The sequence below is a fragment of the Camponotus vicinus genome, unplaced genomic scaffold (assembly GCF_025532165.1).
Source record: "Camponotus vicinus isolate PSW18456_S1 unplaced genomic scaffold, iyCamVici1.0 SCAF_9, whole genome shotgun sequence".
Lineage (NCBI taxonomy): Eukaryota > Metazoa > Arthropoda > Insecta > Hymenoptera > Formicidae > Camponotus > Camponotus vicinus.
This window is the reverse complement of record NW_028141981.1, coordinates 6,138,741-6,160,189: the sequence shown is the minus strand read 5'-3', so window position 1 is coordinate 6,160,189 and position 21,449 is coordinate 6,138,741. Positions and strand designations below refer to the sequence as shown.

Sequence of the window (21,449 nt, the reverse complement as noted above, 5' to 3'; positions counted from 1 at the left end):
CGGGTGTTCTCGTCGTGTTGTATCCGAACAATGAATTACGCAACACGCAGCACGTTGGAATACATGGCCGCCTTCCTCCTTCTCTCTCTCTCCTTCTCGCTCTTCTCGCTCCTCTCCTTTCTTTTTTACAAACAAGTACACGGGCAGGCACGTTCAAACCGATATTACATAGTATTACGCGCGTGTTGCATTAGCAGGCAGGAAATGCGAAGAAGAGTCGTTCTATATATCGCGTCGACCTGGTTTAGGCGCGCCCTGCGCTATAAAGCGAGGAGAGAGAAAAGCAGAACGCGCTTCTCTGCTGAAATGTCAGATATCGATGTCGGTGAACGGATACACATCTCTCGAGCGCTAGCAACGTATACGATATTTCGTCGTGAACGTGATGGAAGGTCCGTTTGCCGGAGTTCCATCGATACTTCGAATCGAATAGTTATAAAATAGAGCACTCTGCAAAACTTTGGTATATCGCAATATCGTCGGTAATATACGGATATCGTGATCTTGGATATTAAGAAGAGCCTTGGATATTGTAGGTTTTTCTACGACGCTCCGGTATAGTAGATTTTTATTAATATCACTTTCTCGAATCTCTCACGGGTCCCTCTCGCACGAATTCGCGCATTTATCGCTTTTTTTACACATTTTTATGTATATGTGTTTTTAATCTCATAGATCCTTTGGATTGATATTGTATACCAATTTTTGTTTTATAATAAGTGCTTATTTTATAAATATATTTAATTTCATAGATCTTTATTACTAGAATTCGTACTATCTTTTAATTATATAGTTTTTATTTTTATATATTTTAAATTTCTTTTGATATCGTGAATTTTTGCGATCTTTGTTTCAATATTTTATAAATACTTATATTTTCGTGAATATCTTTAATTTCACAAATCTTTACCATGTAAATTTCTGTCAATTATTTTTTTTATATTTGTAGAAATTTTTATTTCTACATATTTTGAATGTTGTTAGTATCGCAAATTTTCATATTTATCTGTGTTTCAGTAAAGAAGCTCATTTCTATATATAAATATAAATATCTTTTTGATCTTATAAATTTTTGATATACGAATTTTTGATTATGAATTTTTATATTTATGCTTCTCACACAAGTTACTTGTATGATGCTTTGATCTGGTGAATAAAAATTATTGCGCAGTGTTTCGTGAGTCATTACTTCCAATATTTAGAATTCAGAATGTAAGATCTCCGATAAATCAGTAAAATTTGCTATATGGATTTTATTATTTATACTCCGATCGCACATATGTACACATTGCCTGCCTTGTAGATTTCTGGCGCTGCTTACGTAGATTCCTGCGTATTTTAGATCCGCGATAACATAAAGCTTTATGTAAATACAGGCGTGTAAGCACGCGCAGGTATGTCTAAACTTTATTTAATAATCAGTATTCGTTTGGATTTCGGAGCAGGCTACGGCAGGCGATAAACACACGAAAAATATTGTTAATAATCACCGTCTTACGCATTTTTCGTATCATCATTAAAAAAAGAAAGAAGAAAAGTCTTCTTTGTTTATCGTCATTTCTGTTTGTTCTCCATCAGATAGAGAAAGAAAGATAAAGATAAAGTGTAGCTTTTCGCCAATTTTGATTACACACATTTTTATCAACTACAAATTTTTTCCATTTACTCTCGCAGCAATAATCTAACCTGAACATCAAGCAAACTTCAATATTGCGCAATTCGTGGGTCGCTTGATCGATAACGATCGCAATTAAGAAGATTAACGTCTCCATCGCGCGCGATATTTTCGCGATTCAATAACGAGCGAAGAACCCGTTATTACATTGCAGTTATAATACAACCTGCAGCTTAAAAAGATCGTCGCGCAATTGAAAGTATTCAATTGTCAGTGAATAAAGTTTGCAAAATTTACATTTATAACAATTGCGACGAACGGAGTTTTGTGTCATCAATATAACATAAATTTTGTTCATCAAATATTATTAAAATAATACATTATGCATTTTGTTTCACGGAAATAATTGCATTTTAATTATTTTTGTTACGAATTTTATTTTTTTTTTCTGGATAAAATAATATTTTTTTATATTTAATCAGAAGTGCTAACTCTTGACATATTTTTTTCTCCAAAATGTGTTATTGAGTAATTTCTTCGCGATTGTCTCTATCAGACACAAGTTGACTTAAATAGCATTTATTTAACGAGCGCTCTCAAGGAGAAGCCTCGGAGGTATCCAGATTCATGGAACGACGTCATTAGCACGCGTAAAATAGAACATTTAGTCTAAAGGAGTAATCGCAATTCGCAATCTAAGCGATTCAAGGATCTACCATGTTATACAAACACGCAAGCATACACGCGTACACGCATACCCTTGTCTCGGTAATACATGCTTTACTTCGTCGATCGAAACTGGTTCGCGGATAAGGTCTTTAACCTTACGCGTCGCTAGGTTTGCTTGTGCTAGAGGTAATTCTAGGAGAAAGAAAGAGGGAGAGAGAAAGAACAATAGTACGGCCAATGGCAATAGTGATAGTAGTGACGATGGCGATGGTAATGATCGCGTACTATTCGTGCATATATACTCTTGTCATGTTTGTTTTCTGGTTCATGTTTGTTTTTTTTTTATTAATTTTAATTTGTATCTTGACACGTAAAGATAAGGATCTATAGAATAATTAGATCATAGAAAGAACGAGGATTCTCGTAATACCATAGAAACAAAGAGAGAGAGAGAGAGAGAGAGAGAGAGAGAGAAGATCTCCAAGAATAGAATTATATCGAAATACTAAATATTTGTTGCATAATAATAAAGGATTTATGTGTCGTAAACAAATCACTATAGAAAAGAGAATAAAATATATAGAGAATAAAAATTTTTGATCGTGACGTTTGAATGATGTTTTGTTCACTGATATAATGCCAAACAATCAAAATTGGATTAATTTTGATCGTTTTGATGTTAATCAAAAAATGAATCATCATTCAAATGTCACAATAAAAAAACGGGCTTACTGAAAAACTGGATTTTCTGAATCTGTGTTGAATGAAGATAGAAACAAAGATTTATCGTGTATCTAAATTATCAAAATATTAAATAATATTTTGTAGTATTTTATAAAACATTAAATATTAAGTATCAAAAATGTTATATATCGGAGCTCAAAAATTTATATTTATAAAATTTATATTTATATTTATATTTATAAGTTTGATACATTATTATTTTATTTAGAAAGTATATTTTTTATTTATCTATCATTATATTCTCTATTTTTTTCAAGCTTTGTTCTAATTTTTAATTTTATTTATTTTATATAAATTTATAAAAATAGTTTTATTATTAACTTCTTTATAACGCTATATGTGTGTGTGTATTATATTCTTTCTTTCTTTTTCTCTTGGATTATTAACTTCACAATCCCTTCTTAGTGCATTAATTAATGCGGGTCAAAAAAACTTTCTCGTAGCTTCTCTTGTCGGAAGGGCAATGATAATATCAGGGAAACAGCTTGCGTAAACTCAGAAGAGATTTTCCTCTTTATTCATCTCACGGACTTAATTGTTTTCTTATTCTGTTCGTCGCAATTTTTAATTATACGCATTATGCGTTCTCGTGCAATTATCTCGATTATACAACATAACACAATCTAGTACAATAATCTCTACAGAGACGTTCGCACGATTATTTTCATATAAAAAATATCTTCCGCTGCTCTGATTTTTTTATTATTGGTTGTTAATATATGGTCATTATATTAATTTTAATTGATAATAATTAAATATTAAATTTTGTATAATGACAAATATTTGAATATTAAATTTTATATAATGACACTAGCTTTTTAGAATATTTTTTATTATACTCTTACTTTGCTTTTATACATTATCAGTGTTTACAAAAATGAAAAAAAGTGCTACTTGCGAAAAATAATGACTAACTAATAATGCGTAACTGAATTTAAAAAACGTAATAATTGAATTGTTACATTTTAATAATCATATTTATGATATCTCTTTGTACTTAAGTGTGTAATAAGAAATTACTTATTGAACTTTTCTCGGCACATTCCGTCTTTGATAGTGCCAGAAATAGGTCGTTTCGGGATTGACGTCACGAAGGTTTCACGTGATGCAAAAGTCAAAATTAAAATAACGTACGCAATCGGTACCGCAGGCTTCGTTATCTAGTAAAATACGCACGCGAACGAGCCGAACGCGATGGGAGAAAGTTCTCCTGCGACGTCTAATCGCCGGATACGACGATGGCTTAGGCGTGAGCCGGAGATTTCGAGAGATCGGTCTTCGTTTTCACTGACGGAAGACCTCGCAAACGGGCACTTTATATCCTCTCCTTCGATGTCACAAGGATTCATGGCTACGGACTAAATTACGGTGAAATCGTACTCGCATGTAGGCGTCTTGACATTAATACGCGCGTTAATTCTGCGTAATACGTCTTGTGGAACATAAAGATCGAGATTTAAACTGAAATTTAATTGAATTTTCATTCGGAAGGAAGAGATTAGAATTTAGAAAATGCGAAGGAATGACGATTTTGAAGGATTTTATATAAGGACTTTTCTTTCTTTTTTTACATTAATTTAGAAGCTTTAATCTTAAGTCTAAAATGTTAAATAAATAAATTTGATTTTGTGAATTTTACTCCAGAATGCGTAAAAATATTGATAAAACAGTTTTCGAGCACCCCACATATAAGCAGAAAGCCCCCCCTATTAAATCTTTATCAGAGCTAAATAAAATCTAATTAGGAGCTAATTAGGTCGGAAATTAATTGCTTTAAAAATTAGATCTATATTCAAGCAAAAGGGATTGAGTTAAACTATCATCTTTCCCAAGTAATGAAGTAAATATATATAATACGTGAAACTCACGACAACAAAGATTGAAAATTAAATGTTAATTAAATGTTTTAAGAAACTATCAAAATATATTAGAATTTAAATATAAAATAATGCTACAATATAAATCAATTGTTCCATCATCTAATCTATAAAAATGAAATAATATTAAGAAATTATATTAATAATATTATAAAAATTATAAAAATATTATTAAAAAGGATACTCCAAAATTTTTATTGATACTAAATTTGTTTATTTATTGTATTATATTGTATTACACTTATTATACTAATTAGATATATAAATGTCAAGTGCTCGTTTCATTTCAGGAACATTGATAATGCAAATTAATTTGCAAGAATAAAGTAATATTAAAAAAATAGAAAAAGATACTTTAAAGATAAGATTTTTAGATAAAGATACTTTAATATATTAATAACAAAATACTTTTATATTATTAAGTTATTTAATCGTCGAGTTAAAATAAATCTAGTTTTTTTTTCGAACGATTTGGAATTTTCTAATTCTGGATTGCATTATTTATTTAGCACTAATTTTAAAATAGATTGGATTTTATTTAGTGGAATAAATGAAAAGGGAACTGAGAGAGAGAAAGGGAGAGACTTAATAAAACTAAGAAAAAAAGATTTTATTGTTGGAAAGATTCTAAATTTACTTACATTGTCTTTATTTTGTTTTTTATGTTTTATATACTGATTTTTTTATTATATATATTTTATATTGAATATAGTAAGAATAAAAACAATAAGAATAATTTGTAAAATTGTTAAATATAACTACTCTGAAAATTGGCTATATTTATTGAGGATATTTCTCAAATAAATTATGCATCGTGACAAGTGGATTGATCACTTGGAGATAATGCAAACGATGTCTCTCTTTTTCTACAATGCTGCTCGCAATAGAGTAATATATCATTGTAGCGCAACAGAGAAATAGGCAAACGTACACGGATTAAGATCGTTGGTACGCACTAGATGTGATTTATTACGTTAGGCTCACTCCGATTTATCAGCCATGACGTTGTAATAAGTTTTAATGGAATTAGGGTAAAAATCGGATAATACTTGTTATGATTACGTGCTGCTATTATGATAGCTGGTATCTACTAATAAAATATTCGATGTTGTAACCGCCTCTTATAGTATCGTAATCTTACTTTATTTTAGAATGTACGATCAAATTCAATTTATATTTTTGATCATTATCATTCAATCAGCATTTCATCGAATAACTTTCTCGTTTCATTCAATCAAATTATACCCATATAAATGTGCTTTTTAATTAAAATTTTCACTTGCAAATTAATACGTCGCATCAACTTATAATTTATTCGAACGGAAGAAAGAATGCACACACACACAACACACGGAGATCACGTTTGAAAGGAACATGCATGGCCAAGTTGAATACAGTTACAAATACAAGGAGATTAATATGTTGAATGCTATACGCGATATGTTGCCGATCGTGTCTATATTTTTTACACGATTCTGGGGCAACGCGGTAGAGATTCGAATCGACGCGTCGGGATCGAGCGTATTTCATTAGCGGATTTCATTAAGCTAATTAGGATCTTTCGTTACGCGTGTCCGTTTTGTAATTATAGCGGCGGAAACGCTCGGCGGAATCCGTGGAAGCTGGAAAAGTTGCGCGTTCTGTGGCTTGAATGCTCCACTTTTCGGGCCCCGATATGCCTTGATGAAAAAAAAAATCCTTTCGATGAGCACATCTTTTTTTCTAAAACTCTACGATGAAAAAGAATCTCCAAGATTATTGCCTATGTTATTATTTTCGTCTCTACTAGTGGATGTATTTTAATTCTTACATGTATTCATGATCTTCTCCCTTCTGTTTATAATTCTGTTAATTTACAGTTAATTTATTTTATACAATCACTTTTTATTCGCGCTATAATTACTTTAATCGCTTTAATTTATCGGGTTTCGGAAATTTCCGAAATAGGCTTCAGAAAATTAGTCGTGACGCGAATTATCGACGCAACAACTGTCTAGCAACTCATTTATTGTTGCTCGTTATTATTTCGCGCACGTTGTCATCGTCAATTTACGTCAGGGTGTTCGCGACGCAGATGCAGAGGCGCGACACATGCCGGCAGGTGTGAGACAGACAAGCGGTCTAACCCAAATTCTCCGCTGACAATTACGGCCCGGTTTTCACCGTGACTAGTGGTTTCCCTCTCGCAGGCAAATAGACTGAAAAGATAATAGATAAAGAGGAATGCGACTGAAGAGCATCCTCTCGCGCAGAGGTAAGAATGCAATTAACCGCGCAATTAACGCGACCGTATCTCATCGTGACGCGAGCGGAATCAGCTTTTCGCGCGAGCAACACGAATTGTCTTCGTAGATCTCACATCAGCAGATTTTGCCTCGAAATTGAGGTATGGCTCAACTTTAATCGAGATCGTTTGTCCGTGTTTAGAAAGCGATTCACCTACCATGCCTGCATCCCTGCCCATTTTCTCCATGAGATTATAGTGCTTTCGAGTGCTCTCGATGTCTCTGCAAGACGTTCTCCAATCGTTAGAATAAACTTCCTCGATTACTTTAAAAATAATATATATATAGATTTTATTTTTGCTTATTATACATAATTTATATCGAGTGTTTTATCACATAGGGGTGGAAATGCGAAATCGTAATTTTACAGGAGGAACAAGAAAAAATATTTTAAAATTCAAATTTTATATATACAAATGAAATTTTTATATGTTTTAGATAACAAGACATTAGAAATATACTCCTGGACAAAATTAACGCATAATTTTTTTTCACTTTTTCTTTAAAATTTTTCGCTAAAATTTAAATATCAGCTTTTCCAGGAGTATATTATCTCATTTAATATATTATTTTTAGAAAAGTATACATATAATATTTTAATCATTTTTTTTTAATTGGATGCCTCTTTATTATATAATCTTCTATATATATTAGAGATTTAATAAATATGTAGAAAATATGTATATTCTAGATTTAAAAAATATATATATATATTACAAATCTATTAAATATATCTAGTACGCGGATTATTCAGTACTTGTTCGGTGCCGAAATTTTCTCATCAACGTTGATCTTCAACTTGGGCACTCATGAAAGGTTCCTTCGCAACAACTGCGTGCGATAATAACGCTATCATTTTCGCAGTGATCGCCTAACCGCCGCAATAACACGCTATAAATAACCGCAGGCAAACCGGTATTGAGGTCAGGTGGTGGTAACGACGGTGGATCCACGATCGCCTGCTGCATATCCCGAAAAAGCGATGATTTCAGTCGGAATTATACGCCCGTCCGGTCGCGTATCCTGCGATGCCTGTTGCGGCTGCATTTCGTTCGCGGTGTGCAAAATGCGCACATATGCACGAGATGGAGAAAAAGGAAGAGAGAGAGAGAAAGAGAGACGGATCACGAGAGATCGCGGATGCGATCGCGAATGCGATGTGCACTGGCCCGCTCCGACATGCTCTGCTTGTCTCCGCAAACGCGACTCATTATGAGGCGCCTCTCCTCTTTCATCTTTCTCTCGATGGCCTCCCTCTATCTTGCTCCTCCTTAAATGTTACTTTGTCGATTTCCTTCGCGGTATACGAAGCGCAGTGTTCAGTGTTATCGCGGTTATTTACGGTATTTTCGCTGATTTGTAGATTCGCGTTTATTATATCTATACGTTATAAATATTGTGGGGATGATTTAATATATTAACTTTTTAAATTAAAAACATAAATATATAATTTAATTTTATAACTTTAATTTGAAAAAAAATCCAATTTAAACACAGGAATAATTTGAACAATTTTTAGAGAATTGAAAAATTATCAAGAAATTGCCAATTTTAATTATTGAATTTTATTTATTTATTGAAAACAAAATTGTATCGTTTGCGAGTTTTATTACGCTGTTTTTTTCACGCTCTCTCTTTTCCTTTTCATTTGTTTTGACTCATAAAGAATTAGTTCAGAATCAATGAATCGGATTTCCTGCTCGCGAAAATAACCAACAGGAATATTTTTTTCGTGATCCAACTTTCTCTCGGTCTTGACAGGAATAATCGATATCGAATGAGTTTCGATTTCTGATACTTTCTAATGTTTGTAGCAGATAAGAAGTTTCTGTATTTTTTCTCAAATAAATCGGCATTTTATTCGATTTATTTCGACGATACTTGATCTCGATCGCAAGAAAAATATTCTTAGGAATGTTCTTCCCTCCTCAGATCTCGTTAGATCTCGTAGGAAATGTTTCTTATCGGTAAATTTGTCGCACTATTTTAACGGATTTCCCGTGAGAATCGATATTCCGTTGAAAAATAGAGAAGGAACAAAGAAAAAAAATTCTCTAAAAAAGAAACAAGGCTTTAACATGAGAGCCGAACAGTGCGCCTCCTCTTTTTCCAGAAGGTGCTTTTCTTTCTCCCGCCACCCGAGCTACATAAATTCTGACACGTATGTCCGCGATCGTTAAACTGTAAGAAGGAACGGGTTTTGTCGGCGTCGTAGGAGGAAGCCCGACGAGCCGGGCTTCCATTACCGTTGTAAGAGTATGGCTCAGGGCCGTATTACGCAAGAGAGCCGGTCCGACGAACCTGATTGTCCGACACCGATCCCTATGTGGATCTTTTCCCACTGAATGTTGCTCGACCGGATCTCTCTCTTTCGATCGCGGGGTCGAAACTCATTCGAGGATTCACCTTGAATCTATCAAAAAATACCTGAACAAAATACCTATCGCACCATTAACGTGATAAAATTTACAAAAAACAAAGAAATTATATATCTATTCTCAGCGTTAGGTATACAAATATTTTAATATTTCAATATTCAAGATTAAAAAAAATAAAATCAATTAAATTAATATAATTTTTCTATATTATTCTTAATAGAATAAAATTTAAAAAATAATAAATATTAACAAATTTTATAAATATTATAAATATTCTAATATTTTTATAAAAAGTAAAGTTCTCTCCTTTTTTTGATAAGATTCGAATAAAATACTTTTTTTATCAAAAAAAATTGACATATTTGCGAGGAATGTCCCTGAAATATTAGACACAAAGCCGATACATGTGCGTGAAAGTGGAGTGAATTATCTCTTTGAAGGGAAATGAGATAGCCGAGAAAAAGAGATGGAAAAGTCTACGTATCAGTCGGCTGGCTCGCTTCCCGGACATCGTCGTTGTATATAATGTATATAGTATTGCACGCCCACATTCCGATGAGTCCGAGAAGCGAAATCTTTTCGTCTTTCTTAGTATAACGTGCACCGATGTTTACTGATTGGTGGTGTTGTTTCGCAGGACATGTCCACCTCGAGACCTTTCCCCTTTTGCGAGAGACCGAGGTGAGCAACATGTGAAACGAATTAAAAATGCAGGCGATTAATTTGCGAGAGTGTATAGAAAATCTGTTGAGCATGGCGCCTTAGTTCCAAATTGGCGTTTGGATATATCGATAGTCAATTTAACAATTATTGGAAAGCTTCATGAAACGATTTTCACAAAAATGATATAACGTATAAAATTTATCCTACATTTTTTATTTTATTTTTATTTAATTTCCATTTTTAAATCCTAATTTAAATTTTATTTTACGTTTTTCTATATATCTGCAAATTATTTTATTTTATTATTATTTTATTAATTAACATTTATGAAATTATTTTAATATTTCTCTTGCATTTTAATTATATATATATATATATATATATATATATATATATATATATATATATATATTCGAAGATTAAATTATAATGAAATTTTTTTTGACTATATGACCAAGCAAAAAGATGGATCTTTTTTTAAGCGTAAACACATAAAATGATAATAACGAAGTATTAATTGATTGACGTCGGGAGATCGTAATTCCGATCACGACTTATTTCGATCTCGAAGTAATCTCGAAGGCTGATTTACCGAGCGTAATATCGAGACATCACGCGTCTCGAAAGGCGAGCGTGTCGTATCTTTGAAAGGAGGTCAACGTATTATCGATTGGCCGAGTGACGATCATTATCAAACTTAGATTTAACCGGATCCACAAATACGTAGTATATTCCCTGGGGAACTTTGCGGTTGAGTCCGGAACGTGCCGGCTAAGTAATCGCTAAGGGGTTTACGCCGTTTGCAATGGACAAGCGTTATAAATTAATTGACAGAAGCGTATTTCACCACCACCGTGAAGAGCCAGTCGTGCACTATCGATCGGCGTGCAATACTGCAAAGGACGTCGACCTCAAAATTCTACCGACTAGAGTACGGAGAAACGATCGATAGTCGTGCCGAACGTCTACCTTTCGAGCGTTGGCGTTCTCGCTACTTCCGACGCCGTAATTGTCGTCTATAGCTCCGCGGATTCCAACTCGTGAAGAGCCTCCATTCCCTATAAAATAAAGAAACGTTAGTGCTAAACTCACTTTTTGCATACGTAAAACATTCCCCAGACAATCTCAGATGCTAATCAAATTTACACACGCGTTTTAATTAAAATCTAAACTTTACGAAAGTTTATTAATTAATTTGATTTAACAGAAATAATGAATTTTGATTTAATTATAGCAATAAATTAGCGACAAATTAATAATAATTTTTGTAATAAAAAGTATCAAAGTTAATGCACATATATGTAAGAAGAAAATTTAAAAAAAGAGGCAAGATTAAATAAAATTTGCGGATATAGAAAAATGCAGAATAAAACTAAAATAAAAATTAAATAAAAATTAAACAAAAAACAGGATAATTTTATTCTATTATTTTTGAAAATATCGTCTCTCTCTCTCGTAAAGCTTCCCAATAATACATCGAACTAGACGTATGCGTGATGTTTATTTCGTTTGTACTCCTCACGATGCGGCATTATTAATATCTTATGTGTCAGTGCGAGGCATCGTAGTCGTTATGCATTAATAGGATCTTATCTCATTTCTGCTGTGCATTTGTGCTCCGAAACGAGACGAGCGTGGAATATCATCCTTCGAGATGTTGGTACGGATGCAAGCTGCAGCGCAGTTAGGTGCAGTCAAATGCAGTTGAATGCAACTTAGCTCGGTAACGTTCTTTTGCGCGGGCCGAAGATAGCCACCGCGAGTTTCAGGAGATTAATGACTTCCTTATGGCATTTACGTTCGTGCATATTCACGCGTATCCCGACTTAAATGGAGATCGTCCGACGCATCCGATGTTCGTTCAAATGTTCGAGAGTACTCGGAGATAGAATCCAATCTGATAGCAGTAGGAATTTTAATAGCAATATGTAATTCTAATAGCAATGAAATTCCTCTAGGATATATTCCCACAATAAATTTCGAATTATTTTCATCCGTTTATATCTTCTTTTTATTTTTATCATTGAATATATTACATAAAAATCTTAAGATATTTAGATTATTATTTAAGATTGATGTAGCATATTTTGATAATATATTAGTAAGGATGTGGATTATCAAAAAGAAATAACATGATGGATTTATATTATTATCAATTATTAATTATTGAATTTTTCTAACTTTCTCTCTCTCTCTCTTTCCTTCTCTCCTTATTGAGTTTTCAATTCTTATTAAATAAAACTTGACATTCTACTAACCGCTCGCGTCATCGTTCTTAAACGAATTTTATTCATCCTTCACGAGCATAAGTGATAAATCGCGATCATGTGGTCCAGATGTGATTTAGCATATCTGATACAATGATATTATTCAATAATCATTTCCCTTCTATGATCCAGAGGTTCCATTCGAGTGTACGAATTATTCCTTATTTAGCATACAACGGTGGAAAGGCGTTTTCACCGAGGAGTCATAGGTTACCGTTTTACATGGCGATACGTAATGATCGCGCGGCGAGACCTTCTACCTTCTTCTTTCGAAAGTAGAAGTTGAAAGAGATGGAGGAGGACGCAATGGCGAAATTCGCGCGCATTATCAAATCGTGCTCTTGTGGACGGCGTTTACGGTGTTTGGCGGCGATTCCAAGTCGTGACCGATCCTTCGGTGGGAATCCGCCCTGAGATCAACTCTCATACGCCTCGAGAGAAGCTGTATTTCCGTATCTCTCTCTTTCTCTCTCTCTCTCTCTCTCTCTCTCTCTCTCTCTCTCTCTCTCGTTTGCTAAGCTTTTCTACTCCCTTCTCCGCCACTTCAATCTTTCTCTCTCCTCTTGCATTCCATCGCGTCTCTCTCTTTCTCTCTCTTTCACAATCTCTGTAGCCTATAGTACTAATAGCGCACATCGGCTCTCGACATATACAGCCGAGCACGAAAGAAATAACCCCGTACAATTGGATCGTATAGTGTATGTAACATCATTCTGGCATCGTCTCGACTGCAGTTTACTCGAGCCTGTTACTTAAATTTCGGTAGTCGGAAATATGATTTACAGTGAAAGAAATGCAAAAGAGACAGAGAGAGGAATTTATTATTCGATTTTTCTTATCCAACCTTCAATAATAATTAAATTAAAATTTACCCGTACATTAATTTAATCATTTCCTTAACGAGATTTTTTTAAAATATATTTTTTTGTTTTATTTTTAATAATTAAAATAAAATACATTTAAGTCGATTGGGTGTAAATATTAAGAACGTTTTGTCATTGCAATCTCTCGGTGTTTACGTAACTAAAAAAAATGCGTAAGTTAAATGAATGAGATTTTTTTCAATTGACATTGGTGAGAGAGCAGCTGTTCGCTCGGCGTGAACAATCTTCCGAGGAATTTCGAAACAGAGAGTAACGAATTCCTTTCTCCAATTTCGATCGCTTTGTATTACTGCTTCCTGAATGTTCAGATGACGTTGAATGTGTCTTTTCTACATTCGAGGTTTTAAAAATAATCTGAGGTTAGTGAAAGGTACAGACAGTAGTGAATTGCTAATGTGCATCGAGAGATCATGAAGAATTGAATCACTTAATTCTAAATTAGCATAATTTTTAAATTAGAATAATAAAAGTTATTGATATGTAGAATTTTGAAAGTATAAATTATAATGTACAAATATATAATGTACATTAACAATAATTTTGATAATTATTGTGAAAAGATTACACTTCATCGATTATTTTAATTTTCATATATTATAGACGATAGAGTCTTGAATCGCGTACATTTTAGTTTGATTCAAAGTGCACATGATTCCAGGACTTTATTCGCTATAATATACGTGAAAATTAAAGTAATCAGCGAGGTGTAACCTTTTTATAATAATTACCATAATTTTTTCACGATGTTTAGGAACATAAGATGTATTTTTAATTATTTAATTATCTTATGACGGAATTTTTATTTAATTTGCTTTTTTAATAAATAATACTATTAAATATACTTTTTGTCTTCATTTATTAAGACTTAAGAAATAAATTACAAAGATTAGTAATTATAAATATAAATAATATTAGTGGTTAAGAATACAAATAATATTTGAAAATGATTTCTGCACAATTCAGTTATATATAAAACTGTGGTATAATTATTGAATATGTTTCATTACTCGCATGCGACAAAGAAAGCCCTTCAGCGTCATGCGATCTTTCGTGCTATCAGAACATTTCCGCGAGCAATCATATCAAATGTCAATTGTACGATGCATCATTTTGACGTGCACTAGATGATTCCGCGTCCGTGACAATAGCGTATATTGTATAGAATTGATGATTAATGAGTTTTCTAGTGTAGTGACAATATACTTTTCTGTCCGCTTAAATTAATAATTATTGTAATCTTATTAATTATCCTCGAAAGATATAAAGAATATCAAAGACAAATTTTTATAAATTATAAATCCTCCACCCCCCCCCCCTCTCTCTCTCTCTCACACACACACACACGCAAAATGTCTCAAAACTTTAATATTAAAATCTTTTAACAGATTCTTAATCTGAAAATTGTTTTTCCTTAGCGGAACCGTGAAAGAAGATCATCAATTTTTGCAAGTTTATTTTTGCCATTATCTTTGTAACTAATTATAAGCCTTAAATTAAATTTGTATGAAAGTAAACCTTACTAGAAATTAATTGAAAAGAATATAGAAAATTTAATCTCTTAAATTTACAAAGTTTAGTTTACGAGAATCCGTAAACCTTCCTTATCATACAATTATTTTTAACTCGGGAATATCATAAAAAATACATGTTATAATAAATCTGTTATATCATATTTCCCTTCTAAAACTTTTATTGAGAATACTTAACTTACGAATAACAGAGATAATTTAAATCATAAAATTAAATGTATGATCTACTCTGCATATATAAAATATGTTTATATATTTAAATTTTCTAGAGAATAAAATAATGAAAGAATAAAATAAATATAAAACATAGGATGATTTGATCGTACATAAAAATATTTAAATACGCATACATGTATTATACATGTTTTCTTATATAATATGAGAGATTAATAATTGAAAAAAGCTAATTTTTACGCACATAATTTGTTTGTTTAAATTTTGTCGCTTCCTCTTCGAAATTGTAAGTAAACAAGTTCGGAAGTCTCATTAATTGCCATCCTGTATTAGAGGGGGAGAGGAGGGTGGCTTTCGACGCCATGAGCAATCTCGAGCATTCCGCTGACGGAATTGGCGGTTCGTCGAAAGCAATTAACGAGTCAATTAGCCAAGTACGTGGCCGTTTGTGGCGATTAGTCCGAATTCGAGCATTCGTCGACAGCGGAAGCTACGTTGATCGCGTTTCAGTCAGTCTTCCGATATTTCTTTCTTAACGATTTTCGAAAGGAATGCAACACGCATGGAGTTACAATTTTTAATTAATCTAAATCTAAAAAGATATCTTTGCGTTGCAGTTAATTGCCAAGATTAAACCAACATTTAGAAATTATTTTCTCATAAATATACAATATTAAAGGCATTATTAATTAATTTATTATCGAACCTAATTGAATATTATATATAAATAATAATCATTACACATATAAAATAATAAAATAATTATATATACATATTTCGATGTAACCTATTTGCATCGCTAAAAATTTATTGAACTAATTATTCGAGAATGTTTGTAAAACAAATTAAAGTGTGTGTCTAATCTTAATTATATGCGTCATTGTATCGTGTATAAATTAAGGGTATAATGAGCATGCGATATCGATTCAATACATCCATCGTTGTGGCAGGTTCTCCGTGATAATGAAAGAGGAAGCGCGGCTGATGAGGTTGCAAAATATTAATTTCTATATTACTTCCGTGCACAAGGGGGGAAAATCCGTGGTAAAAGGAGAGGAAGAGCTAATAATGTGTGCTCTGATTTTCCGATATTTCCTTCGCGCAGTTTGCGCGAGTGAAATATTTATTTATTTCGAGATATCGACTCGAAACGAGACGACGATCCCTTATAAGATACGCCGCTGTAGCTGTTGCGCTCATCGATTAACCATCCTACCGGTTTTCCAAAGTACATACGTTCATATCCACGTAACGGTCCAACGGGTGACCACCGAGGGTTCGGTGACAGCCGGAGGACAGACCGGTTGCTCGATTCTTAGTAAATCGATGTCGGCTTTTATAGAACAAGACATATCATTGTAGATTTTAACCCTTTCGGATCTGCATTTCTTTAGCTTTGATTTGACATTTTATCATTAAATTATTGCATTTAAATATATTATTACATTTATATACATATTATATACACAATATTAAATGTATTCTTATTTATTTAATTTTATTATATTTATAATGTACTAAATATTGACATATTATATAATTTTCTTTAATAAAAATTAAGTTTTATATAAATAACGAATAAAATTATATAAATTTAATGTATAATTGCAATGTTGTGTATATATAATTTTAAAATTATATATTATACAATTGTTTATATTATATAAAAATTGTATAAATTATACAATTATTTAATTGCTTAAGATTTAATTGTCAACTATAACATACAAATATAATATCACAATTTTTAAATATATTTGTAATATTAATTTCATATTTATCATAAATTAATATTATATACTATATAAAATACAGTCATACGAAATAAATTATCAAACCATATAAAGCATGAGAGAATATTTGGATATCGCGATTAATTTGTTACAGTCTGATGTTTGTGCTTACGATCGCATTCCAAGGTTGTGGTTTTCTTTTTTTTATCATCCGCTGTTTTGTATACCAAGAATGATGACCCTGAAATAAATGAGCAAGCCCGCCAGGGCGTGACGTAAATCTAATTTTCGTTGATGGACGCAAAGCGAGTGCAATGGGCCGTGATAAATCGCGATGGGTCCGTCCGATTAATCGCGGAAATCCGTATGTATCTATCAACCAATCAGGCAAATCAGTTTTCATTTGTCAGAAAACAAGCTAGTTAACTGACAGTTTAATAGACTCTCACGGTCTCTGTGATTGGGAGTTACGTCGATAACCGAATGTCATTTTTGTCGGCTCGAAGGTGGTTTCCATCTCCGAGCCGTCGAAGGACGCTTAAAATAACGAATGCTTGTTCCATTTGCGAGGACTCGACGTAAAAGACGGCGTTTCTTTGTAGATGCAATATGCTACTGATTATCATGTATACATACGTAGAGACAAACGCATCACCACTACGTATGTAATGCGAGATCGTTGAATGAATCACTGATGAGCGAGTCCTGGCAACGCTGGTCGGTCGGGCAGCAGAAATTCCACGGATGCGCCGCTGCATTTCGGCGAAGCGTACAATTGGATCGTGTGTAGTTCACGCGTACGTGCCGGATTCTTGCTTCGTTCGAACGAGAAACCCCTGAATACACACGTGCGCGAGTCGCTAATTCGAACGCAGAAAGGCACGAAGCTACGAAGAAACGAACGAGGATGGACGACAACCGTGAGTCACGCAGCTTGCGTTTATCCTTGTCGCATTGTCATCGTTACAGACTCGTTCTTTGTTTTCCCTCCTAAAACCGACATACGCAATAGTACTCTCATCCTTGAGTTAATTCTGATTACTTTAATTAAATTATTGACTTTAAATGTCAATATTATATCGATAAAAGTTGTATGATAGAAAAAAAATTCAATTAAAATGATCTAAAAATGCCTGAAAATTATAATTATGTAAAGAAATTTTGAATATAATTTTCTATAAAATTTTATCAATTTAAATAGATAATATAAACTTAATTTAATTACATTAAATATATATTATTTTAAAATTAAATATTATGTAATTGACACATACAATCGTTTTAGGAACATTATTTAATTACGAATTATAATTAATAATTACATTTAAATTATAATTTTTCATTTATTTTTTTATAATATGGATTATGTGAATTATGTACGTTAAATATAATAGATTCGATTGATGATTATTGAGATTATTTTTATATGCACGGTATTTTCAAAGATTGAAAGAAACATTCAACAACTTTGTTATTATTACTATATGTGGTGTTTATATATCTTGAATTGCAACAACAATAATGAAAGGGCTGTCACTTTCGAAGTCTTGATCTCTCTCTCTCTCTCTCATTGCTGAATTACTGATAAATTATTATGTACGTACCGATAAATCGCATATATAATATCGCGAAAAGAATGTTCAATAAAACGCGCTGATTCGCCTCATTTGTTTTCACTTGATCTTGGGTCATTACACCGGCTTATCTCGCCACCGCGTGTGATATCGTGTGCGTGGGCGTCATGTACAAATAACGAGAGAAACCAGTGTACAAAAGAAATTATCGTGTACTCATTAGTCACGTTATTCAAAATAAAAAAAAGTAATGAGCTCGTGATATACGTATTTTTTTCTTTCTCTGATTGTATATAATATTCATCATCGAGGAAAAAGATCTTTCTACGAGATATATAAATAAAAGTATACAAAAAGCCTCTTTTTTATATGTCGTGATTGGTGGGAACAGACCTATATTCATGAAAATTTCAATCGTAATCTTTATTTCAATGCGGAGAGAAGTGGGACTAGGTGACTCAATGCAAAGAAATCCTGGAAAATCGGTCGCCCGATTTTGCTCTGATCAAAAGACCCTTTGAAGCACATGAAAAAGGAAGGAGGAGGAGGAGTAGCCGGGTTACTATTTTTCGCCACTCTTTCATACCCTACGAGACGAGAATACACACGTCGGCGCCCAGTTTCAGAGCAGACGGTGCTGGAAATAAGATGCGGGAGGAAAAGCTTAAAAACAAAAGAATTCAAGGGAGAGAAAGAGAACACGAAAGAGAGAAAGAGAGAGAGAAGAGACGCCGAAACGAGAGACACGCTAGTCTCGTGCACTACTTCCGGGCTCCTTCCTCGTAACGAGCCCACCACTCTGCTCTGGCCCGTTTTTGAAAGGAAATTTCCACGAGAGACAACCGTTAACAAAGAGAGAGAGAGAGAGAGTAATGCCGTGTTCCGTAAAGTTAATCGGTTCGTCCGTGATTTTTCTCATTATCACGTAGTAATACGAAAGAAGAAAAAAATAATAGTATTAAAAAAAATTTATTCGATAAAAATTTACATGAAATGATGAGTTTTTTTTGCTAGATTTTCTTGTAGAAGAGGAACAATGTAATTTAAACTTTTAAATTTGCAATAATAAAATTATTAAAATTATCTATTGTAATATTACGTTATTATATCACGAGAGATAGAGTAATATTAAATAATTAAAGTTATCAGTTCCTTTTCGCTGTTGATATTTCATAATCTTATTTTTGTAAGAATAAAAATTTGTAGTTAAAGTAGAAGGTGAAAATTTGAAAACATATATGTATTTATATTTTAAAAGTCCGCAATTTTATATTAAAATTATTTTACATTGTGAAGAACAATGGCTTCAACTTCGAAAAAATCTGAGATCTCATGCTCGTATCACTTACCATTTTGCTTCCTCGTAAACATTTCTTCGTAAAAGACTCGATTATATTACATTTCATTCTTCCGTGGCGTTTCATTTCGAAATGAAGTAATTCATACGTGCGTTGATATGATATGGAATATCTCGGAAACGTGCGTATCACGAAGTGCGTGTATGCGTGTCGCGTATAAGTGTGCGTGCATTTCTGACCCGATGCGTCGTGTCGGGGCTGCCATCGCGTTCGTTCACTCTTTATAAATAGAAGCTTTAAATTCTGTCGCGAGACTCGGGCGTGGCAGGCCGCAAGAGGAGAGATCTACGATGATCCTAGTCACGAAATGCATACATACATCATTCATCGCGATCCGCTCATTCTTTACCCTCGTCTCGCCCCGCCCCGCCTCGCCGCGTGCTCAGTCTCGGTAATTTTCTTTCATCTCGTGTTATTTCACATAACATTCACCGCCGAAATATCTCATTAGCCCCGTAAATGGTACATGGTGTAAGTAATGCAGTAACGTTTTACATCATCATTAATTTGCATTTAGTGTAGAAATATTTATTTCTCTTTTTTTTCTTTTTATTTATCGTCCAGGTTTCCAGAAATATATTTTAATTATTTTCTTGAAAGAAAGAAGAATACTTATTCTATATAATTTTTATTTTATTCCTTGAAGTCACTCCTTCACACAATTTCATATCGCATTAAAATTTATATTGATTAAGAAATAAAATACATCAAAAATATTTCCTCTACAATTATTAAGATTTTATGTTTGACATTTTGTTTGTAAATCTTAAACGAAAATAGTACATCGAAGGCTTTATAGTCGCTTTGAATCGAGTCCTGCGGTCGATTTAGCGTCTTCGAATTGAGCGGCTTGAATTGGCACGTTTGAAATTTAAGCTGGGTATAAATTCCGAGAAGTTCTTTGTCGCGCGTATCGATGTTGCGTAAATCAGGCAGGATTCGCAGAACGAATAGGTAGTAAAATTCGCTCGAGGCACGATCGGTGCGCAAGTAGGATTTTATTCGTCGTCCTGTGCTGACGTCGACACTCGCATCGTTTCTACGTACTTACCTCTTATCTCTTATTTCTCGCCTCTTTCGATTTTGACAGATGTCATTCTTTTGTTACAGACATTTGCACGTGTATACGAGAACCACATTAACATGCCGTCTCTTCTGTAAGGTAAGATATTATCTTTCATTGGGCGTTTTTCAGCAAGTGACACAGAGGACACAGTGTATCACCTCATCCTTGTTGGCTGCCGAATGTAAATAAGGATGAAATGATTCACTGTGTTACACTGTGTCTTCTGTGTCGCTTGCTGAAAAACGTCCATTATCAGCTGACGTACTCCTTTTTAATCCTAACAGAACAAGAAGGCAATGAAAAAATTAAGAGATAGTTTTTTCGGTTTCTAATTTTTATTATGACTGAAAGTTTATTAATATATTTATTTTTTGAAGAAACAATTAATTTTAATAAAATTAATTTTTATGCACATTTTATATTATTCTTTTATTATCATTATATACTATTATATTTTAATAAATAATATTATGCGATTTTTAAAAAACTAATTTATTGAATATATAATTTCTGCGATATTTTATTTTACAATTAATTCATAAATTTATACTTTAGAACTTGGTTCTGTTAGAATTGATACAGTGATAAATGCGTGTATTTTTATCAGAAATCACACGTTAAATTGTCATAATA

The 21,449-nt window shown here is 33.0% G+C and overlaps 1 protein-coding gene across 4 annotated transcripts in view; it reads left to right on the top strand.

The window, feature by feature from the left end:
* The window catches only part of LOC145977052 (uncharacterized), a 66,980-nt gene that overhangs the window by 3,846 nt on the left and 41,685 nt on the right, over positions 1–21,449 (top strand). For all 4 annotated transcript variants that reach the window (XM_083108694.1, XM_083108693.1, XM_083108692.1 and 1 more), the window contains exon 2: positions 20,861–20,912. The gene's annotated coding sequence lies outside the window, so the exon portion shown is untranslated. The remainder of the gene's footprint in view (positions 1–20,860; positions 20,913–21,449) is intronic.